The sequence below is a fragment of the Taurulus bubalis genome, assembly GCF_910589615.1.
Source record: "Taurulus bubalis genome assembly, chromosome: 6".
Lineage (NCBI taxonomy): Eukaryota > Metazoa > Chordata > Actinopteri > Perciformes > Cottidae > Taurulus > Taurulus bubalis.
In genome coordinates, this window is record NC_136594.1 from 6117584 (window position 1) to 6139717 (window position 22134).

Sequence of the window (22134 nt, forward strand, 5' to 3'; positions counted from 1 at the left end):
AAAAATAAGTTTGATTGTATAGAAGTCTATGAGAAAATTACTCTACGTCTTACTTGATTTATTCCGTCAATAAACATTGTAAACATGAGTTTATGGTCTCAATCTCTAGTTTCAAGTCTTCTTCAATACAGCATGATGTTCAGATTAGGGCCCATTTAGAGTAAAGTTAATACATTGCACTGTATTTATATGACAAAACCAAGTAAAATCAAGTCTTAACCTCAGAAAGTTATATTTTAACATTTCTGCCTGTTCTGTTTATTACATCTTGAGATGAGGCAGATTTACATCTTACATCTGCGTTTCATCGTAATGTTTTAAGTGGGCCCTTAAGCCATGAACAGAAACCAATATTTGGCAGTTTATGCCTGTTCTAATTTAGCTTATTTACATATTCACAAACAACATCATAATAGTTAAAGTGGGCACTGTAGTAGAGTTTTAAAAGTATTTAAATGCAAAATCAGCAGATACAGAAATATTGTTGTGTAGATTATAGATTGTGCACACCAGTAAAAAATGTAATGTCAAACAGTTTAGTCGTGTTACAGAGACATTTTAAAAGAAAATAGCTTTTTTTTCATGGCACATGAGGTCTTCTGGTCAAGAAACACATATTTTCTTGCAGTTTGACTGGTTGAAAGCAAGACATTTGTTATCTTTTGGCTCACGACTCCTTCCTCAAGTAAAAAAGATTGAGCAGCACTGCACAAGAACAACAACTTTACTCCAAACACAATGAGGGAGCGTTGATACCGGCCGACGGATCGCGTCCGCTGCTCCTCCAGAGATCAACAAAGGTGAACTCTGACCTGCGCAGCCGGATGGCTATCGCCTCGAAACAGGAAACACATGCTTGCATCTGTCATTTTTGCCGTACCTCGACACTTTTTCTACATAATTCATCTCTGCAGACACTTTGTTGAGATCAGCTGTGCAGGTTTTATATGATTTGAGACAAATACAAAAAAATAATTTCATAATGCATGAAGACTTGTAATATTAACCTTGGGAGGAGAAACACACATGTTCATATGAAAGCACTCAAACATTCGTCATGAATCATTGTTACAGATGCTTTTATGATTACTGAGAAGACTCCAATGCAGACTGTGTGAAACCAATGTCATGCTTTTCACTGCTGTTGGTGGTACAGAAAATGTATTTTAATTAATTAAAAAAGAGGAATAATTGGACAAGGGCCCCAGTATTGACCATAACACACATTATTTAGCAAGCTCAGCGATCCCTGTAATGACTGAGGCTCCAGATGGAACAGACCTTTGGAGCGAAAGCTTTTCACCGAGATCAAAAAGAGGGAAAAATGCATGTTCAACTAATTCCCTTGGATGGTTATATTTAAATGGCACCTGCATATTTAGGCTTCGTGTTTTCAGCCCAGTAGCGTTGAATCAATAATTCCCCGTCATCCAGCGTTTTGATCAAATCGGCTGAGTTCCACTTCATGCGCATCCTGCTGTCGTTCTCTCCGCAGCGGACTCATGCACTTAGTCTCAGGTCGACCGGTTGATTCTCTCGTCCATTTATAGACAATGAGTTCATTGCTCGCGGCAAAATAGCCGCCTCTCACATTATTAATGTGGGCTAAACCAAGCAGCACATTATCTGACAAACAAATATAGAGAATTAGACTTTTAAAGTGTTTTATTAACCACCTTTATTTTAGGGTGTCACAATAAATAAATAAAAATACCGCCACGGCTTTAAAACTAGATGTATTATGAAATATCATAATCTCCATCATGTCTCCATCACTATAATACAACAGTGAACAAGTCAGTATTTAAAGAGTTTAGCTCCAGCATCAAACACACAATAAGATAAAAGACATAAAAAGACTGCAATATTGACTGCTGGTGTCAAAGTTGGAGAGACAAGTTATGAGTTATGAGTTATGAGTCACCTCAAGAGATATGTATTATTTAGTTCAATTTTTATAGACTGAATCATTTATGTTTTTTTCCTCCATATTCCCCAGGGGAATCTCAGATATGTATCCAAACAGACAGGTCCACAGAGTTTTTATACTATTATTAAATCTTTATTTTTTTTAACAGCTTCTTTAACAGTTAGTTTAAGCAAAGAAAAATAAAATAAAAACAGTTTTGTCACGATTTTTGTATTCAGGATTTTTTGTGTGCAGGCCTGACATCATTGGCTGGATGACACAGTAATCTTAACCCCTCTAGTGGAGAGTCTCCTTAAAGGAGAGCTGAGGATCACACACCACCTGCTTCTGCGGTGGACATTTCACACCGGATACTTTCAACAACTCTTCTTCAGAAAGCAACTCAAAGCCAGAGCGGTTCGTGGTCCAATCAGATTTGTGTCCTGATGTGCCCTGATGTGCAGGTAGCGTAGTCTGCCTTGCATATGATTGTGTGTGTGTGTGTGTGAGAGAGTGTGTGTGTGAATAATGTCGTATGTTAAGTATCTCTAGAACCTTGGGTGCTCATGCGAAGAGAAGTACAGAAGTCAATGAGTTATAATAAACGGTTTAATTAAATTTCAAATGGTGATACGGTGTGCATTACTCTGTCTGGGGTTTTAAATCCAGCACATTGGGCTCATTCGCCTCTCATTGGCTCATTTCTATGGCATGCGATTGGCTAATAGTTTCACAGGGGCGGAGTCTCTCTCTGGCTTAGGTTTTGAAGATGGCTCCATAACATTCCTGTTTCCCGGTACCTGAAGTCCTCACACGATTGTTATTAAGTTCTACAGGTTACAGTGTAATTGGAATTTATATTTTTCAAGAGTATCTCCCATAGCCCCTCTTCACCTCTGCAGCTTGTTCAAATGCAAATCCAATGATCTCAAGCAATCAATCACTTGTTTTGACAGGTCATAAACCAAGAACACGATGAACCAGACTCTTTGTTCCTTAGACCAAATGCTCCCTTGTAAACCTTCAACCACGATCTGTGTGTAAATGACCTCTGCACTCTCCAGCAATACTGAGACCCAGGGGAAAAAATGTTAAATATATATATATATATTTTATAAATTAAGTGTTGGGGTGGTAAAAAACACATTGCAAAGATTTTTTTAAGCATTACTTTATTACAATGCTATAACATGTGCACTGTAGTGTACAACAGGACTTCGTTAAGGACAGATCATCGTTAGCGTACTGCTGGAAGTACTGCTGTGGGCCCTTTGAATGCTTGGAAGAAAGGAGCGACACAAATGCAAGTCTGTTAAGACCATAATTTACCATACCATAATATAATCCGCTGGTGCATCTCCTACCATCTCCCTCTTTGGCCTTCATCCTCCCTTTTGTCGGCAGTACGTATCCACCGATGAGTGCAAGCTGCCGTCTTTTCCGCTTTTTTGCAAATGCTGGGGTAAGGGGGCGGGGCTTATCTCTGTGGCTCTACTCTGTGAAAACATTTACCATTTCCGCCATTCACCATTGAAATAACCTCTAGTTCTGCTTTATACTTGTTGAGGATGTCCCACAAATGTCGGAACGCCTTATCACCTCTATGATGTCTGTGCATTGACTTAACATGTAATCTACTCGCGCGAATATTTCGCAACTCTTTTGGTGTGAACACGGCATAAGAGTGAGCAACAACAGTATAGATTCACCAATATAGTTGAACTAATTGCAGTAATATCTTACAAATTCGTGAATTCAGATACATCATATTGGAGGTAATTGTGTTCCAGTGGTCTCCGTGTCGCAGTACAAGCAGTAAATCTGATCTTTGCAAAGAATTTATCGGATTTGTCGGATAATAACATCCACAACGTAAGATAAGCTCTTCTGTGAAATTACTTTTAAAATACAAAGCATTCGACGTTCCAGAAAGTATACTGCTTACTTTTTCCACCATGAAACCTGATTTTTCATTCTTGGTAATTTTCTATAATCATTCAGGTCACATACATATTTTTGCTTCACCCTCACTTTAACTGAGCTGCATGTATTTTTTTCCCATTAGTGCAGGGAGCAGCGTTTCTCACTCGCATTAATAAGAGGATGAGCACATTCCTGTGGCCTTGAATTGCTGACTATTGAAAAGTGTGAAAAGAAAAAAAGCGGGCCATGTTTCAATGCACTTTAGACTGTGGGAGTTCTGCGGAATAAATGTCACTTGGATTCTTCAGGGTGAGCGATAGCGGCGTGTTTCAGCCTGTAAAGGGCAGCACAACAAAAGGGCAGCGGCGTTCACCCACCTCCTCGTGCACACGACGCACGCCGCCTCTCATCAGCACCGTTCTGATCACAGCGCGAGCAAAGCGCCACGCAGGTCACTCACGCCATTGCAATTGGAACAAAACTATTCTTAAAGTCTTTCAATGTTTGAAGATGATGATGCCGTACATTTTGTTTTATACCCGTCCAGAGCGACCTCCACGACCCTAAAATAGGATACGCGGTTTGGATAATGGAATGAAAAATGTTGTTTCATGGAAAAAATAACACGAGCCACGTGATGGCCATGAAGCCGCCATGCAATTCTATGGCGAGACGCTGCACAAAGCTAACATCTCATCTGAAGAAAGAGAAAAAGTGCTTTTCTGCACACACACACCTTTATACAATGTGATATTGTATGTATATGAATACATGCATTGTGAGTCAAACTTTCTTTTATTGCTGTTGAGCTTTTCAAATGAATTGTCTTGGTGCTTCTTGGACCTCCTGCAACAAAACAATCTAGATTGATGAACAGCCCTGTGTCGTGAGTGTGCCTCAAGTTCACTCACCAAGAGTTGAAGAGCCTCAGGGAGTGTACTTCTTCAATTTAAAGTTGAGTAAAAGTTCTTTCCTCATTGAAGGGAGCTGCTGTGAGAATGTTCAGCGCCTTTCACCAAAGTTAAACTCTGTTAACTGAATAGAGACGGGAGGACTCGACCAGGGATTTTACAGGTCCAATGTAGGACCTCATTTAAAATGCATTCATATGTGAGGAGAATGACGTAGATCCTCTCTGTGTAGGTTGTGATAGTTCATCCTTGGATGTCAGCGTTGAGCATATTCCACGTTTAAGTTACTTCCTTCACTGCGGAAAGCAACGACTGCAGCTACCTCAGCCGATGCGTAGCGAAGCCATAACACTCAACCACAGACAAAGCATGTATTAGAAAGATCCCTCTGATGGATCTCCTCGTGAATCTGAGAAGAATGACGCGGCGTTCATTCCCTTTGCAGCTAAAACAAGCTGACTTGATTGCTTGAGTCAATAACTTTCACCCGAACAGCAAGTGTGCCCTGGGTTTTTACAAAGTGCTTGGTGGTTGTTTTTTTCAGAGCAGATTCGCTCATGTGGGCCATGGCTGAAACAAAGGCGCGATCATTAAATGAGGCAAAAGAAGGAAATAGAACGGCTTGTACCGACTTCCATTTTCATTCCGAGTGGACATTAATTTGCTCCAGGGTCCACTTCAAAGACTGTGGCTGTGTGTGTGTGTGTGTGTGTGTGTGTGTGTGTGTGTGTGTGTGTGTGTGTGTGTGTGTGTGTGTGTGTGTGTGTGTGTGTGTGTGTGTGTGTGTGTGTGTGTGTGTGTGTGTGTGTGCATCACCAGTGTTTGCTTCACCCTAATCTTAACCAGTGACCCAGAAATGAGCTTTTTTTCTCAAATGGGCTTCCAGAGGATCTGAGAGTAGCTGAAATATTGATATAAAAAGTAAAAAAAAAAGACATACTATACCTATTCAGTCTGTTTTTTTTGCGTTTTATGATTTATTGAGTTTCAATATTATTGCTTATTATTACATCTGCTTTTATGCAGTACATTATATGTTTTTATGTTATTGTTTTAGTATTTATACATATTTTATTTGTTATTTTATGTTGCCCTACTTTGATTTGATTTGGGTTTCAACACGATCTATTTATTCAGTGTTTTATTTATTTATTCGCATCATCTTAATTTGGTGTGCATTAATCTCTTCATCGTCAATCCATTTTTGTTTAGTCAATTATTTATAAAGCACTTTTAATTGCGTTTGATTTGTTTGAAAGGTTCTCTGTGAATACAACTTGATTTGCAGCACTAAAATAATTATATTGTGTCCATTACTCCCACCCACGTTGGCTTTGAGCCAATTAGAAACTCACATGATTGTGACAGGCAGAGTTATTTTTAAATTGAAGCACTGAAAGTCAGCTTCAGACGGGTTTAATTATGACATTCTTGCTATTCATTTTCTGAACATTTTGAATCAGTTTCTTAAAACGCAGGCTATAAATGTTGAGTCCAAATAAAATCACTGTGTTTAAAGGGCCGGTGTTAGCTGTGGGATTAATAAAGGATTACCTCATCTAATCCTAATATGATACAAATGTGTTTCTGTGTATTACTATGAAACAAATCTAAAGTATGTATGTTGGAAAGTTTAAGAATACAAACAGTTCCAATGGCATCTGGAGTACAAACGGTAGAAAGCGTTTACGTTTAATAGTGTAACGTTAGGAGGGGGTCATGGGTCATGTTCTCTGGCCCCTAAAACATTGGAAAACCTCTGCTCTGTTGGAGCTCTTTATTCTGAAATATGTCCCCCAAAGATAGCCTTGATTAAGAACACACACACACACACACACACACACACACACACACGCACACGCGTGTCTATTTCATATAAAAGATAAGAGTTTGTTTTCCATCATCGGTTCGTCTGGTTTGCAGGAAACAAAATGATGAATACATAATCAAGTGTGTCTTTGAGTACCAAATGTTTTTGCACATATCAAACCAACGCTACCAACATCATGCAAAATAATGAAACCGCAGAGACTCACCATGTGATTGGGAAAATAAAATTAAATGGAGATTTGTATTGGTTTTCATCTGCAGAGAGTAAACATGCGAGCAGAAAGCGTCCTCTCACACACACACACACACACACACACACACACACACACACACACACACACTTATTGAGTTATTGTCATGATGTCGCTGTGATAATAAATGGAAACATATCACACAGAGAACTGAAAAACAATCAACCGTCCTCTGGACATCAATACTGAGGCAACACAACAAAGTCTGGGTGGGTGAGGTCAACATTTAAAAGTCAACCGATTCAAACATCATCTCGAAGCGCTGTCGGATATTTTTTCTTTTACTTTTAGGTTTTCATGGAGTTCTTCTAGCTTGAACGCTTGAAACATTCTTTTCCTGGTCACTTGAAGGAGTTATTTTCAGGTTAAAAGAAGCAGAAACAGCAGTTTATTCTAAATGTTCAGGTCATAAAGATGCACATAATCATATATTACATTAAAGGGTGACCTTGTAGACACAACCGGGAGAAACGGTTCTCAATTTATTGAAAAGACAAGGATTTCATTTCAGCCCCGATGAGATGTTTTTCATGCATTATGTCTGTTTTATATGCTATCCACACTTTTGGATTAGATTAGATTAGATTCAACTTTATTGTCATTACACATGTACAGAGCAACGCAATGTAGTTTAGCATCCAACCAGAAGTGCAATAGCAGTAAGTACCAATATACAGATAATAAGTAAGTATTTTATAGAAAATAATAATAAACAGTAGCTGCCTAACGTTACTAGACTAGTGCAATGTCTTTTGTGTTATTCTCTTTGTTTTGTGTTTCTGCATGTGCATGTTTTATGTTGGTTTTAATCTGTGTGTGTTTGTTTTTTGTGTGAATATGTGACAAAGTTTGTATTTTATGTTTTATGACAGAATAAAACCGACCAAAACATCCAGTGAAAATCAGTAATACAACATATGCATGAATACCAGATGCAGCACGAAGACTGCTATTTTTTTATGTGAAACGTTGAAGATAAATTAATCATCATTAACATAATTGGTGAGATGCATGATGGACTGTCAACAGGTGGACGTGTCAATGAAAGTGTACACGTTAAAAATTAAGCAGTCTATTTCTCTCTCTCTCTCTCTCTCTCTCTCTCTCTCTCTCTCTCTCTCTCTCTCTCTCTCTCTCTCTCTCTCTCTCTTTCTCTCTCTCACACACACCATATTTCATGTTGCTCTTCCATGAGGACAGGAAGTGATTATAATAAATCATTAGGGCTTCTATGCTGGGACCGCTGACGGCACACATGAATCATGCTTTACACACACACACACACACACACAAACATGCGCGTGTGTGCACATGCACACAGAGTGATCTAATTTCTGCTATTAATTGAATCTCTGAAAGCGTTTAACGAACCATCTCAGCCATCAGGGTGTGTGTGCGGCGACAATCACTTTCCAGAGGCATCGCCAACCCCGTACACACACACACACACACACACACACACACACTTTGCATACAGTTTCTTTCTCTTCCGCGTCTGAAACCATTTCATCTGCTCGTCTCTTGCTCTTCTCCAGATGTACAATGAGCATGAAATCTAAATCATTACGTTGAAAAGCGACAAAATCACCAACCCGGAAAAGTCCACATAAAAGCATTCCTGTTCCGTTTCCATAACGATGTTGTCATGACCTTTAGCGTGTGCTGCCAGAGCAACCATAGCTATCAAAAGAAAAGACTGAATTGGTCCGAACATTCCAACATATCTCCAACATTGCAATTATTTGAGAAACGACAGTGAGAAAACCTGAACATACAAAGATTTTTAACCGGGATTATTTGCACGGAAATGGTTTAATGAAGTATGATATATGTTTTATGTAAACGTGAGGTTTCTACATAAAAACCCGTAGAGTTAACATGACCAGAGTATGTTATAGCACATCATTAACCAGCGTTAATTAGCTACCATTGTCCGAAACACAGGGGGTGTCAGGGGGCCAATCCCCTTGATTGACACTTCAGAGCCCCTGAAAGCCTCAGTAGCAAAATATCAGGGGTCTCTAAAATCACAAGATGATTATTCATCGCTTACAATTGTCACTCACATGTCTCTTATTAAAAGCGTACTAATTTCCAGCAGTTTTAATCACTCAAACTGCAAAGCATGTATTCATAAATATGAACAAAGACGACGGCGTAAACGACATCAAGGTTGCACGAAGCGAGCCAGTCCTGATTGGATCCCTTTGAACACATTTGATCCAGTTGGTTTGGGGTTATTTAGCACACCGCTAGCTACTGAAGGTATAACAAATGTTGTTGTTGCTTTTATAAGGATTTTAAAAGTGAATAAAGACCTAACTGGCTCTACAGGAAACACATTGTTCCTTAATTGCATTGTCTTCTCTCCTGGGTCACTTCCACACTGATATGTAGCGTCTATCTTTATCTTTTTAACCTGTTTTCACTGCTGAATCAGTTTGACCTCATGGATGTGTCCTTCGAAGGCGCATTGAAGAGCCGTCTGTCTGCTTCTCTCTGAAGTCGCTTTTAAGTATAAGAGTAGCAGAGGGGGGGGGCTTAGGGAAGGTCAATTGTTCCTAATGCACAAGGATAGATGGTCAGTTGATGTCTGATGCAAGCAGTTAAATGCAAATATAAAACATCTCCAGTGTAAAGAGCCTTATGAGAAGCAGAATTAAACCAAAAGTCAAAGAGTGCAAAATTCATCTGGGGTCCATTATAATTATTATTAGCTGTAGAAAAAACAGAAGAAAGGACTTTGTTTCCTCTGTGATCTGGTCCGCATTCACGATTAAGTCCATTTAATGTCGTTATGTGATGATTTAAGAGTTACACTTTTTGGTAAAATGTCATTTGAGATGATAAGAAATATTTTATTTGCAGCGCCCCGGGGGGCAGAAGACGAGGTTGCTCATTTGCGATGTAATGGAAGAAGCTGACAAATGTTTTACGGCTGCAGTTTATCAGTCCGTGTGGGTCGGTCATTTGTATGAGCATGACACAATGAATAAAGAACATTATCAAGGACAATAATGCGCTCGTGATCTTTATTATTTCACTCCCTTCACGCGTGTCGTATCGTCTGCTTTGTATTTATCGTCCTCTTGCTGCTGTGTGCACAAAATAAAACCCACATAAAGTCAGTGCTCCTGACGTGTGATCAGTGTAATACGAGCTGTGTGCACAGTGAAGTGGTGCTCAGAGGTTTTACATCACCAATGAGTGGCAGGTGGCAGGAGAAGCGCTCAGAAAATGAATGATTTTCAAACGGAGCGTGAAGATGCGGTCGACCGACTCCAATCGCCATGAAAGTCTGGCTCTCGATATCCTGCATTCAGTTACCATCGGCTCTCCAAAGACGCTCACAATTTCACTCTCACTGCGTGTGGCTATCGGCGCTGATCTCTGTGAATGGAATTGTTTTCGCTAAAGAGGCTCATTTGCATAAAAAGGGGCCAATTTTGTGCCAAATGTCTGTTATCTCATTCAAATATGTGCACGGAGCAAAAGGAGCTATTTGCCTTTCACTTATTTCGTCTTACGTGTGCAATCCTTTTTGTGAATTTGCCACCGAGTGTGACCGTTGCTGAAATGTGCAGCAAAACAATGTTCCTGAGGTTGACAGTGACATCGAGGTGGAAGTTAAGTACAATTTCGTTCGTCGTCTTTTGACAGGCTTGCAACAATCACAGCTGAGCTGACATTGGCGCCCTCAGTTGCCAGCGAGTGGAGATCCTCTTCTTGAAGTTACTGATGAGGTCAGTGGAAATGGTGATCCTGTGTTGGCGCAGAGAAACGGTATACGCTTGAGTCCAAAAGCAGAGCCCAAAGGTCACGGGCAAAGGGTCAAAAACCAGAGGAAGGCCGGCAGAAACTGGCAAACGTATTCAAAGGAGGGTTTGCAGAGACGGCGAGAGACGAAGGCTGTGTTCCGCGAGACTAATGAGGGAGATGGGGGAAGAGGTGAGTCATCAAGGAAGTGGCAGGATGTGGGTGTCAGCTGGAAATGACTGAGAACATCTATGGACAGCCTGATAAATGGCAATGAGGGGACCTGGGTACGGCGTCTCCCGGTGTGTTTCACAGTGAAAGGATCCAACATGAAGTGATCAGTTTGAGCATCATCGTGACAGATACGCTTCATCTCATTGGCTGATCTTTGAGTGCAGGAGCGATGACGTTAAATCGGAAAAGCATGCAATACCCAGAGTGGCTCGGCCGCAGGGCTTAGCTCTCTTCATGGCTCATGTGTGGATCTCTATAAGCAATACTTAAATCATAACTCATGAAATATTTATAGCGTGCCTATGTGCTAAGAACTCCATCTTGTAGTTGACATTTTCACCCCCCTCAGTAACGTGTGTCATTTCACATTCGCCATCTAATTTTCTGCCTCACGAGCAAGCAAAGCGATCCCCACGGATCCAATTTCCTGCCGCGACGGAGCAGTGAGTCGTCTTCCTCGGTGACCGGTAGGATGCGCTTGCTCGAGCGTGTCCACCTGTCCACGAAAGGTGTGTGTCTGTGAGACGTTGCAGAGGGAAAAAAGGATGCTTTTGATATGAAGTGCAGCTACTCAATGAAGCCCGGGGCCTCGCTCCCAGCCCTCTGCTTTGAATCATAAATATTTAATTTCTTCTCAGGCCATCTTTCTTCTCTCTCTCTCTCTCACGCCGTAAGCGTGTTTTTTTTTTTTTCTGGGAGAGGGCATGACTCTTGGATTACCTTTTTCTCATCCTAACTGCTGGGAAATATTCATCTTTTTTTTTTCGGACAGCTTTTCGCGCTACAAGAAAAAGGAGAGAGCAAAAACGTGTGATGACCAGATTCTAAACCCTGATGCACACGGCTATACGACGTGACTCCCATGCGAGCTGCGCCTCCGCTGAGGTAACCTGGTCATCCTCCACTTTGGCCTTTATGCTTCTCTCTCACAATTTATCTCCAGCTATAAAACTCAAGCAACCTTTCACATCCTCCTCTCACTGTGATTTAAATCACATTATCTCCTTCCTCAAACTTTCCCCCCACTGGCGCTCCCCATCCGAGTCCAGCACAGTCACAGGAAACCGGATGCGGTCAGAGGTTTCTGTGACGCGTGTATTCAAGATTGGTGTCATTGAGGGAAAGCAGATATTGTGCACAATGTATCCTCATACACGGGTCCGTATGTGTTTTTCGAAGAAAAGCTTTAATTTCTGCTTCTCACATGCATACAGTTTCTTAAGAATAAACTTCCATCTTTGCAGGAAACTACCGTAAAAGTCGGGTTATACGCCGCTACTACCTTCGGTCATTGTCCCCATTCGCACCCCGCTGTAGTCAGCTGGCACTCATGCTAGTTCCGCGTTTACTTCAGCTAGCTCTCCGCTAGCTCTCCGCTAGCTCCCCGACAACCACCAAAGGGGACCAGCCCCGGCTCTACACCCGACTTGGGCAGAGAGGACTCGGACAGTAGCAGCAGCAGCGGGGAGCTAGTAGCAGCGCTAGCTAGCGCTGTTACTAGCTCCCCGCTCCTGCTACTAGCTTGCTACAGCGGGACACTGACCAGAGGTAGTAGCGGCGTATAACCCGACTTTTACGGTACTCAGTTTCAGTAGGAAACTACTTATTCAGGTTGAGGAAAAGATCCTTGTTTGGGTTGAAATAACTACAGAAGTGTCGTTGCAGAACTACACAAGTCACTTGACACTTTTTGTATCACAACAGCTGACCTCCTGGCTGAAAGATCCCTGGAGGTTTTGACCCATCCAGCTCGACCTCTGCCCAGTAACAAGGACTCACTGGTCTCACCATGCATGCAGCCATCAGCAGGCTGCAGTCTCTCGCTGGGTGCTTAGGCTGGAAAAAAAAGCCTACGGCCTCAGGATGTGTTGTGCGGATTGTAAAGTAGGGTACAATCACACAGACGAGTACGTGACTATGGGTTGTGTTAAGTAACGGGCCCTGAGCACACGAGCCGGAGAGCTCATCTTTGTAAGAACTAGTCGACCCCCATCAGCACCAAGGGCGTCGCAATTAGGGGGTCCACGGGGCCCTCCCCCCTCCTGCTCCAAATGTTTACATATTAAGTGGTTGGAGGAGCTTAATGTGTGCTAAGTGATTGTGGGGTCGAGTAACAGACAGAGTGTGACGGAGCCGACAGCTGTTGGCGATCGAAGCAGAAAAGAAATTCATGGCGAAAGTCGTTTCGTGTTATCGGATCTGCGGTGTGACGTCAAGTCAAGTAAATTCCAGTTTGAGGTTAAAATCACACATTTGCCTCCAAAGGGCGTTTGCACAATCAGTCCAGGATGCAACGCCCTTTCTTCTCCTCTGTGCGGAGAAGAATGAGGCCAGTCCAGAAGATGCTGTGGTGGATAATCAAATACACGAAAGGGCACATTCCTGGTGGATCACTTTGTCACACTTTGACTCTTTACCCTGCAAATGCCGCAGCGGAAGCTGAAGCAGTTGCCGTTGTGTGTAAAATCCTTTGTGATGGTGTTTTAGCTGTCTGAGCAGACTTCAAATTCACAGACCTGTCAAACGGGACGTCCTGGATCATATGTCATCGTCTGAAGCACACACACACACACACACACACACACACCAACGCAGTATGAACGCCCGCCAAGATGCTCGATTCAAATGAGAAAAGAGGAATAAAAACCACAGTAGAGGAACTGGAAGGAGGCCGATTACAGATCTTTGATGTCATGGAGTTAATGGCAATAATAAAAATGACACTATGGACAAACAATGACAATATTAAGTGCGATGCAATCGTGTCTGCACCCAAAGCCTCTTCAGTCCATTCAGTGTCACCGCTACTGCAGCTAAGCTCTGTAAACAAAACTTAAAAAGGACTCACAGCCAGTTTGTTTCCTGGACAAGGTTTTGGTGATTAATCATCCTGGGAGCTTATAGATTTTGGCAGCCTGGGGACTCAAAACAAATCCGATCTTTGTCAGAGAACCCCAATGGACTCGATTGTCTGTCTTCTTTCCTCCTTTTATTCTCTTCTTCTCTTTTTGCTGTCCAATTCTTTCCAAACGCCAACAACTGCAAGCTGTTCAGAATGATTCCATTTGAAAACAAGTTACCACTTCCAGTGAGGTTCAGACTGTGACTTGGTGTTTAATTGAATATATGAATACATTAAGTTGCAGCTAATACAAATATGAAATTGAATCATCTAACGCCAGCTACTATAATTAGAACTAACGGATCGCACGTCATTTTTGCAAGGTGACTCTTTACATGCGTGGTCGTCCTTTTTGGTGCGGCGCTGACACTCGCTGTGGAATAATGAGGGCGATGTGGAAATACAAGGAGCCTCGTGAACCGCTCTTACTCATCGGTGAACTCTGCACCGCACCGTGTCCGACGGTACGCGAGACAAGTTACCAACACGTCACAGGAAGAGCATCGGCCTCTTTTATCTGCTGGCTGCGGGCTATAGGTTTTTCCACCCTCGTTTCACCAGGCAGTTTCTGGAAGAACACTGACACAAACAGCCAGGGGGCGTAGTTACAAGAGAAAGGATGGAGGGAGGATGGAGAGGATATATATGTGCATGCACGCACATGTGTGGAAGAAGAGGAGGAGAGGCGGGACACAAACTGTGCTAGTGCTCTCCTTATGGCACCACACAATACACTTTGAGTTACACACTGACCCGTGGAGGAGGCCCTGGAAGACAAATGAGCTGCACCGGTGATTGAGAGGATCACTGCATCATCCACCTCCCTCCCAGCTTCCTCTTTTTTAAACTAATAATAATGGATCCACAAATGCTCGTCCATGCACGCATGTGTCTGTGCATGAGCGTGTGCTTTTGCATGGTGTGTGTGTGTGTGTGAGGATATACACGTGAATATGCTACAGAAAGAGGCTACAGCACCATCTAGTGGGGAGAAACGCTCGGTCACGTGTGAACTAAATGTGTGAAGCAGCTCCAGCTCCAAAAATAAAATACCAAACTGGCTCGCGTGCGAGAAATTGTGACTTTACTCTGTTTTTTTTTTGTGTCCAGTTTGGCTGGAAGTGAATCCTGATAGATAACACTTGCTGCAGAGAATGCACAGCTTAGCCCTGTCTTTGAAGACGTGGCGTCTCATAGAACAAAACTGCAGTGTGAATTACGTTTCGGGGGAAACATATTTTGTTGTGAATTACGATTGTTTTTGGTATATTCCAAATTAGTTTTAAATGAGTGCATGTGTTGAGAGGAGGCCGGGGGTGAAAAGACACAGGGCTGTTTGTGGCCCTTCTCAACCAATTACTTTTGAATTTTGCAGTAATTTTAAGCCAAAACATGACTCTAGGTAGATTGTCTTGTAATGTATACATACATTTTTTGTTCCTTAACCAACAGTTTTAAACTGCGACTGTTCGGCTCGGAGGAAAATACATTTCCCTCAAAACCTTACTGAGAGTGCAGAGTAGTTGTATGAGTCCAAAATGGAGGAAAGTGTCCACTTTAATAAAACCCTGCTCTGCTGGCGTATTAACTGCTTCAGAAAAGAGACGCAGCATATTTATAGTCAGTTGGGAGACAGGAGTGGACGTTGATAATAATCTTAATTTTGTTCCTCATTAGCAACTGAGAACTCTTCTTGTCACTGCGTTACCGGGCTTCCAGCGCCACGTATTTCCCGTTCGAGATAAATAAAGAGTCAGCTGGGGAAAGCATGTTTCTTTCTAAAGCCAGAAAACACTCAAAGGTATTTCAGAGGATTGGAGCAGCTTTTTGTCTCCAGGACTTTAAATTGCCAAGGGCAAACTCCAGATATGGTCTCAGGGCAAGCGAGGATTAGTTTAATCTGACCAGAGGATCGCCTGTAGATCTGGTCTGGAGCTCAAAGCCATCCTTTGATTGGCTTCCACTGATTCCTCTTGTCGTGTTCGAGTCCTGGAGGGAATTAAACCCGTAGATGGCTTCATGTGGAGGGCTCTGCTCAAGGGTTTTTAGGAGAAACTATGCTGTCATACTATGAAGGATCTTAGGGCTTAATAGACACATGACTGTAAACAAACACACACACACATATACATGTATATTCATACATACATATATATATATATATATATTATATATAAATGCACGTATAGTCAATCAAACATGCAGGGAATGCTAAAGCAGTGCTAAAAATGATTCTACGTGTCCCTGGGGTTGTTTGCTTATCAGTGTAAGTGGAAAGTGTTGCACTGTAAGGGCAGCTACTAGAGTGTGTGTGTGTGTGTGTGTGTGTGTGTGTGTGTGTGTGTGTGTGTGTGTGTGTGTGTGTGTGTGTGTGTGAGAGAGAGAAAGAGCTGTTCTGCTCACACTATGACTCATTGTTCTGATTTATTTTTGGTATCTTAGATTTGATTTGGTCTCTCTTGGATATGACACGCGCACACACACACACACACACACACACACACACACACACACACACACACACACACACACACGCACACACACACGCTCATATTCACTCATGCATTATAGAAGACACTTAAAGAGTGACTGCACACTTAAGCATGTTTTTAAAGCTATAACCTTAATTAAATAACTGTATTGTGACGATGACATTTCTTATCAGCATTATATTGACACTTTCCAGACAAACAAATAAACAAATAAACTCTGTAAACTACTTACAGTCCACTCCTATGCTTAGTATTTTTATACTTTAATTATATGTCACGAAGCTTGCAGTGGAGCTTCGTGACATGAGCCGGCATGCTGAGCATACAGGGGAGAATTATGGATAATCTAGTACGACAGCATGTTTACATGTTTTAGTTACAAAAATAACATTATTTTTCTCATACCATCTTTATTAATATCTGTTTAAGCGCCTGTCTCTCCGGAAAAGGCCAAGTCTGCTCTGACAATGTTGCACACAAAAGGTGCTTTGGACAGAGCCAGGCTAGCTGTTTCCCCCCGCTTCCAGTCTTTATGCTAAGCTAACTGTCTCCTGGCTCCAGCTTCAAATGTACAGTTCAGACAGCGAGATGCAACTTAAGAAAAAAGCAGGACTGTATGCATGTACTGTGAGTGCTGTGTGTGTGTGGTGTGTGTGTGTATGAGAGGTACGAGTCCTTACAGTCCTCAACGGATGTAATTGGCAGTGTGTGAGTGGAGATTAGCAGGCGTCAGACTGATGCCACACACCTCGCTGCAGGCCTGTTTGATAAGATAAGACTCTGCGGCCGTCGCTATCACGTCCACGCTCACACAATCTGAAAGGTGTCAGCTCCTTTCATCCCGACAGATTAATGCGCTGCCATTTTTGTTCCCGTCATCAAATCCCATGAAAAGATAAAGATCAAAGGGTCCATTAGTTCGTCCGCCAGTACTTCCCCGTCTGTTTGTAGCAGTCAACCGCAGCCCATTCAATCCGACTGAAGACTCACTTCTTCAAAAACTGGTCACAAATATATGGAGCATCATTTTTTTAAAGGTCTAAATAAACTCCTGAAGCAAGCTGGAGTAAATTGTGCATTTGTTTGGGACTATTATCAGCAGCAGATTAATATACAATATTTACACGCAGTGTAAGAGTGGTTGATTTATATGTAATTCATACTTTCTGGACAACAATGGAGCTTTATGATACAGAATAAAACAGTGAGTTATATAAAGTGTGTTCAGTTAGTAAGACGCTACACATCACTACACTTAGAGATGCTTCGTATGAGATTGGGAGCATTTTGATTGCCTCTTTACAGCTCTCATCATGCAGCTAACGGGGCTAACAGTACCAACAACGGCCACAGAGCTAACAGTCTTACCTGAGCGGGAACCGGAAGGCGGGCGCTATACGCTTCCGGGATTATCAGCTGTAACCGCCGCGTGAGAGCAGTGAAGAGCGGCGGCCATGAGCTAGTCAGTGGGGAACGCTCACATGCGCTAACGTGCACTAAAAGGCACAAACAGAGCGCAGAGAAACGCGGATTACAACACAGAGCGAGAGAGCGACTTCATTCTCATACGTTACAATATCTTCACATACAAAATATTGGTTAGCTGCGATATTTTAATGCTCTGAATCCTGTATTGCAGCTTTAAGCGTTTTTATGTTTTCTGGGAAAAGCTCAAGCCATCGAATCCAAGTCACATCTCAAGTCTGAAAAAGAAAATTGAAAGAAGCAAAGCAAGTGTTTAAGGTCCCAAAATACTGTCAAGCTCATTAATGACATGTCCCTTGTTATAGTGGATTTTTTTATGATGTCTTGAGCTGGATCCAATGCATTTAACCACATTTAAAAGTTAGTGAGTAGAGTATATGCGGGACATTTTATACGTAAAATGTACTTTTGCACACTAGATTCTTGTTTCTCAGACACCAACGCTGTTCTGTTTACATGTGAGGTGGAGGTGAGAGTGATTTGTTATTGACTGTCACTCTGTGCAAAAGGCAGATTTCAGCATTGGACACATTTTAATAAAGTAATCAAATACTGTTGAGGTTTCTTCCGAAGATGTCAGGAGGATTTGTGATCCGTTTCCACAGCGTGAGCCGGTTATTTGTGTGGGGGAGATTTTTATGCTATTTTCTTCATATAGCATGACATTTCGATGAATATGACTCTATGTTCCCATGCTGCCACATTTGCAGCACACACGCGTTCACATGGAGGTCACCAGTTGCCAAGTGTCATGTGTTGTAAAATGTAAAATGGTCTCTTTTAGCAAGTAAAATGCAGTTCTCACACACACTCGGGGGTCCAGCAGACAGTTTCACCAGATATGTATGTTTAAGAGTGAATGACAGCTGTAGATTTATCACTCTGTGGAGGCAAACAAAATCTGATCGGCTGTTCCTCCGACTGGCCTAAAAATCATGAAAAAAAAGCCCTAAAAAGATTTGCTTTCAAAGCAGAGCCATGGCACCTTTACAGTCATCTCCACAGAGGTTGAATGGGGCTTTTACCTGTTTCAATTTCAGTTGTGTCGAGCAGATTCACTTTCCAGTTTGAGATGATGGCTGTGGCACCGTGACCGTGCTGAGGCTCCACACAGACCTGAGGCTCCGCTGCATTTGTCACGGCTTAGAGTTGGATGGCTGGATTTCACAGAGCCTGAGGATGGAGCTGAAGTCATTGAATGTGTGCGTGTGTGCGTCTGTGTGTGTGTGTGTGTGTGTGTGAGAGAGAAAGTCCGTGTGTGTCGAAGGAGGTCATGGCAGACGGTGTGGATTTCACGGACCCTGGAAAGCAAAGGTTAAGGGTGAATCACCGGGGGAAGGGGAACAAATCAGCCGCTGGATTTTAAGGGTTGCAGGGCGATCGTCTGGATGAGGTAAAAGCAACAAGGTCCAAGTTTTTAGCTGCACCGAAAACAAGTTTAACCTCTTAATAACAACCTTTATAATAAATCACCTCTGGCCAGATCTTCCTTCAATTGAATCAACATCAATAACCATAGCACCGCTTTGGTCGTTTAGTTAGTCACTGTATATACTTTCTTTATTATTACATTTTCTTAAATTTAATATGCTCTGATATTTTATTGTATTGTATATATTGAGTATTTTTCATTGCTTGCTGCTGCTACAAACAAATTTCCCCCCGGGGATGAATAAAGTATCTATCTATCTATCTATCTATCTATCTATCTATCTATCTATCTATCTATCTATCTATCTATCTATCTATCTATCTATCTATCTAAAACCTCACTCACCAGCTGGTGGATCATTACAAATGTATCGTGTGCAGCCAAACCCAAAGGGCTTCATTTCTAATTCTTGTGGCGATGCAAGTATCCAAACATGCCAATATCTTTTTGAGTTTGACTTAACATTTGATGAAACGGAGCAGCTAAAAACGTGCAGTCTTGCATTTAAATTCAGAGTAGATATCATAATGTTAACACTGTCACAGTGTGGGTTTGCAACTTTAAAGGGATAATGTGTAACATTTAAGGGATCTATTGGCCGAAATGGAATATGCTATTCATAATAATGTTGTCATTACTGTAAAACCATGTGAAATAGCTGAGAAGGAACTACATAGGAAGCTTGTTCTCTTCATGGAGTCCGCTATGTTTCTACAGAAGCCCAGAACGGACTAACCAAACACTGGCTCTCTGTTTAGACGTTGGCTTCGACACCGTGACTTTCCAACCGGTGGTGACAGGAAATTCTGCAGCTAAGTACAATCAAACAGTCAATAAGACATTTGCATGGGACCAATAAGGTTATAATGAACTTTTATGAGCTGAAAACAGACTGTGAAAGGGTTCAAGTTGTGAGACGAAAACAAGCACAACTACAAGACCAGTCACACCGTGGTAGCAACCTGTCAATCACAGTAAGCCCGCCCTAAAGCATACTCCGCTTTATGGTCTATTTGACTCTAAAAGGGACATTAATTTACTAAATGAACATCATGTTGTATTGAAGAAGACTGAGGTAATGAATCAAGTGAGAAGTAGAGTCATTTTCCCATAGACTTCTATACAATCAGACTTCTTTTTGCAACCAGAGGAGTCGCCCCCTGCTGGACATTAGAGCAAATGCACGTTTAAGGCACTTCAGCATTGGCATCACTTTTCAGACCCAGAGGTTTCCGCTTCTCATGCGGGAGAAGTTTCAGTTGGTTGCAATCTGCAACCTCACCGCTAGATGTCGCCAAATCCTACACACTGGCCCTTTAAAGCTGTGAATTTGTGCTGGATATGAAGTCTTTTGACTGTTGACTCTAGTTCCTTTTAATCTATAAATCTGTCAGTCTGTCTGATCTATCCTGGGAAAGTGTTTGCTCGCCACCAGACACATGACCCTCTCACCATCACAGTGTGTTTTCTTTTCATTCATTTGTTATTTTCCCTTCACACTTTCCCCTTTCCCCTTTTCTCTGTCTCCATGTGTGTGTGTGTGTGTGTGTGTGTGTGTGTGTGTGTGTGTGTGTGTGTGTGTGTGTGTGTGTGTGTGTGTGTGTGTGACGATATTAATCCAGACCGATTAGATGTCCTTTGGCTCGGACCCAAATGAAACAGCAGTTCATTCTCTCCCTCTTTCCCTTCGTTATTAGTCTTCTTATTTGGGTCTCTCAGCCTCACAGTTATAGACTTTAAAACACACACACACACACACACACACACACACACACACACACACACACATCATGTCTGCCTGTGATGTGAGTGATGACGTAGAGTTGATGTGCACTAGGGGTTCAGTGCAGCCGGTGGTTGGATCGTGGGAAGAAATATAAATATAGGTGATGAGTCGAAAACAAAATCAGGTTGGCCTCTCTCTGGAGTCATGTATTGCATTACGGGGCCATCCGTATAACTCACTTTCATTGAACCACTGAATTAATCAAACCTGTCTTCATAACGGCCCCGGCGCCCTTTACAACTCCTCTATTACATTTCTCACCCGAGACTTTCTCAACTCCTGAGTGTCTCACAACAACTCGTTTTATTTGATCACACACACGTTGCAGAAAAACACCCTCAAATGTGCTTTGAGAAACACACACACCTGCAGGTGTACTGTAGAAACCTCTCAAGTACATGTTATTAATAAATTAAAATCACAAATTTGCCTCGAGGGGCTTTATAATCTGTACAGCATTGGACACAAACTAAAAATTTAACTTAAGAGCACCTGAGAAGGTGCCAAGAAAAGAAAATAATAAGGAAACAATGTGATAATGTAAAAGGTTTTGCTCGTAGTGACAAACATGTAATCATTACTCAAATCTGCAGCTCCTCTTCAGCCTCTTCACTGTTTTGGTTCACAATTTTTAAATTGAAGACTTTTCTGTTTGCTGTTGCCTTTAATTGAACCAGATTCAAGGATATTAATCAATTTCTGCATCTCACTACTGCATTTTATTTCTTGAACTGCACTGCAACTTTTATTCAATTTTTTGCTTTTTGACATGAACGTTCTTAATTGTTTGTAAATCTTGTTTTCTTCTGCATTATGTTGTGATGTTTTTAATGTTTTTATGTGAAGCACTTTGAATCGCCTTGTTGTTGAAATGTGCTATACAAATAAACTTGCCTTGCCTTACCTGTCCAGCACCAAACAGCAGACACAGTTATCTAATAGCTGGTGAACACAGTGGAGCATTTAGCGGCTAAACAGTCAGATATTTACCTCAGGAGTTGGTGGAGACCAAAACAAAGCTAAAAGCAGGACCAGTAATAAGGTAGCCTGAAAAACTCTAAATAAACGCATCTGCTGAATGCGTCAATCGTTTGTCAACACGTTTGTCCGATTCACTTTTTAAAGACATAATATGTTGGTGTTGTCTTCACAGCTTGTTTCTGCTGCCCCCAGGTGGCCCAAATCAGTAATTGCGGGTTTAAATACAGCAGCTTGGTGAGTGG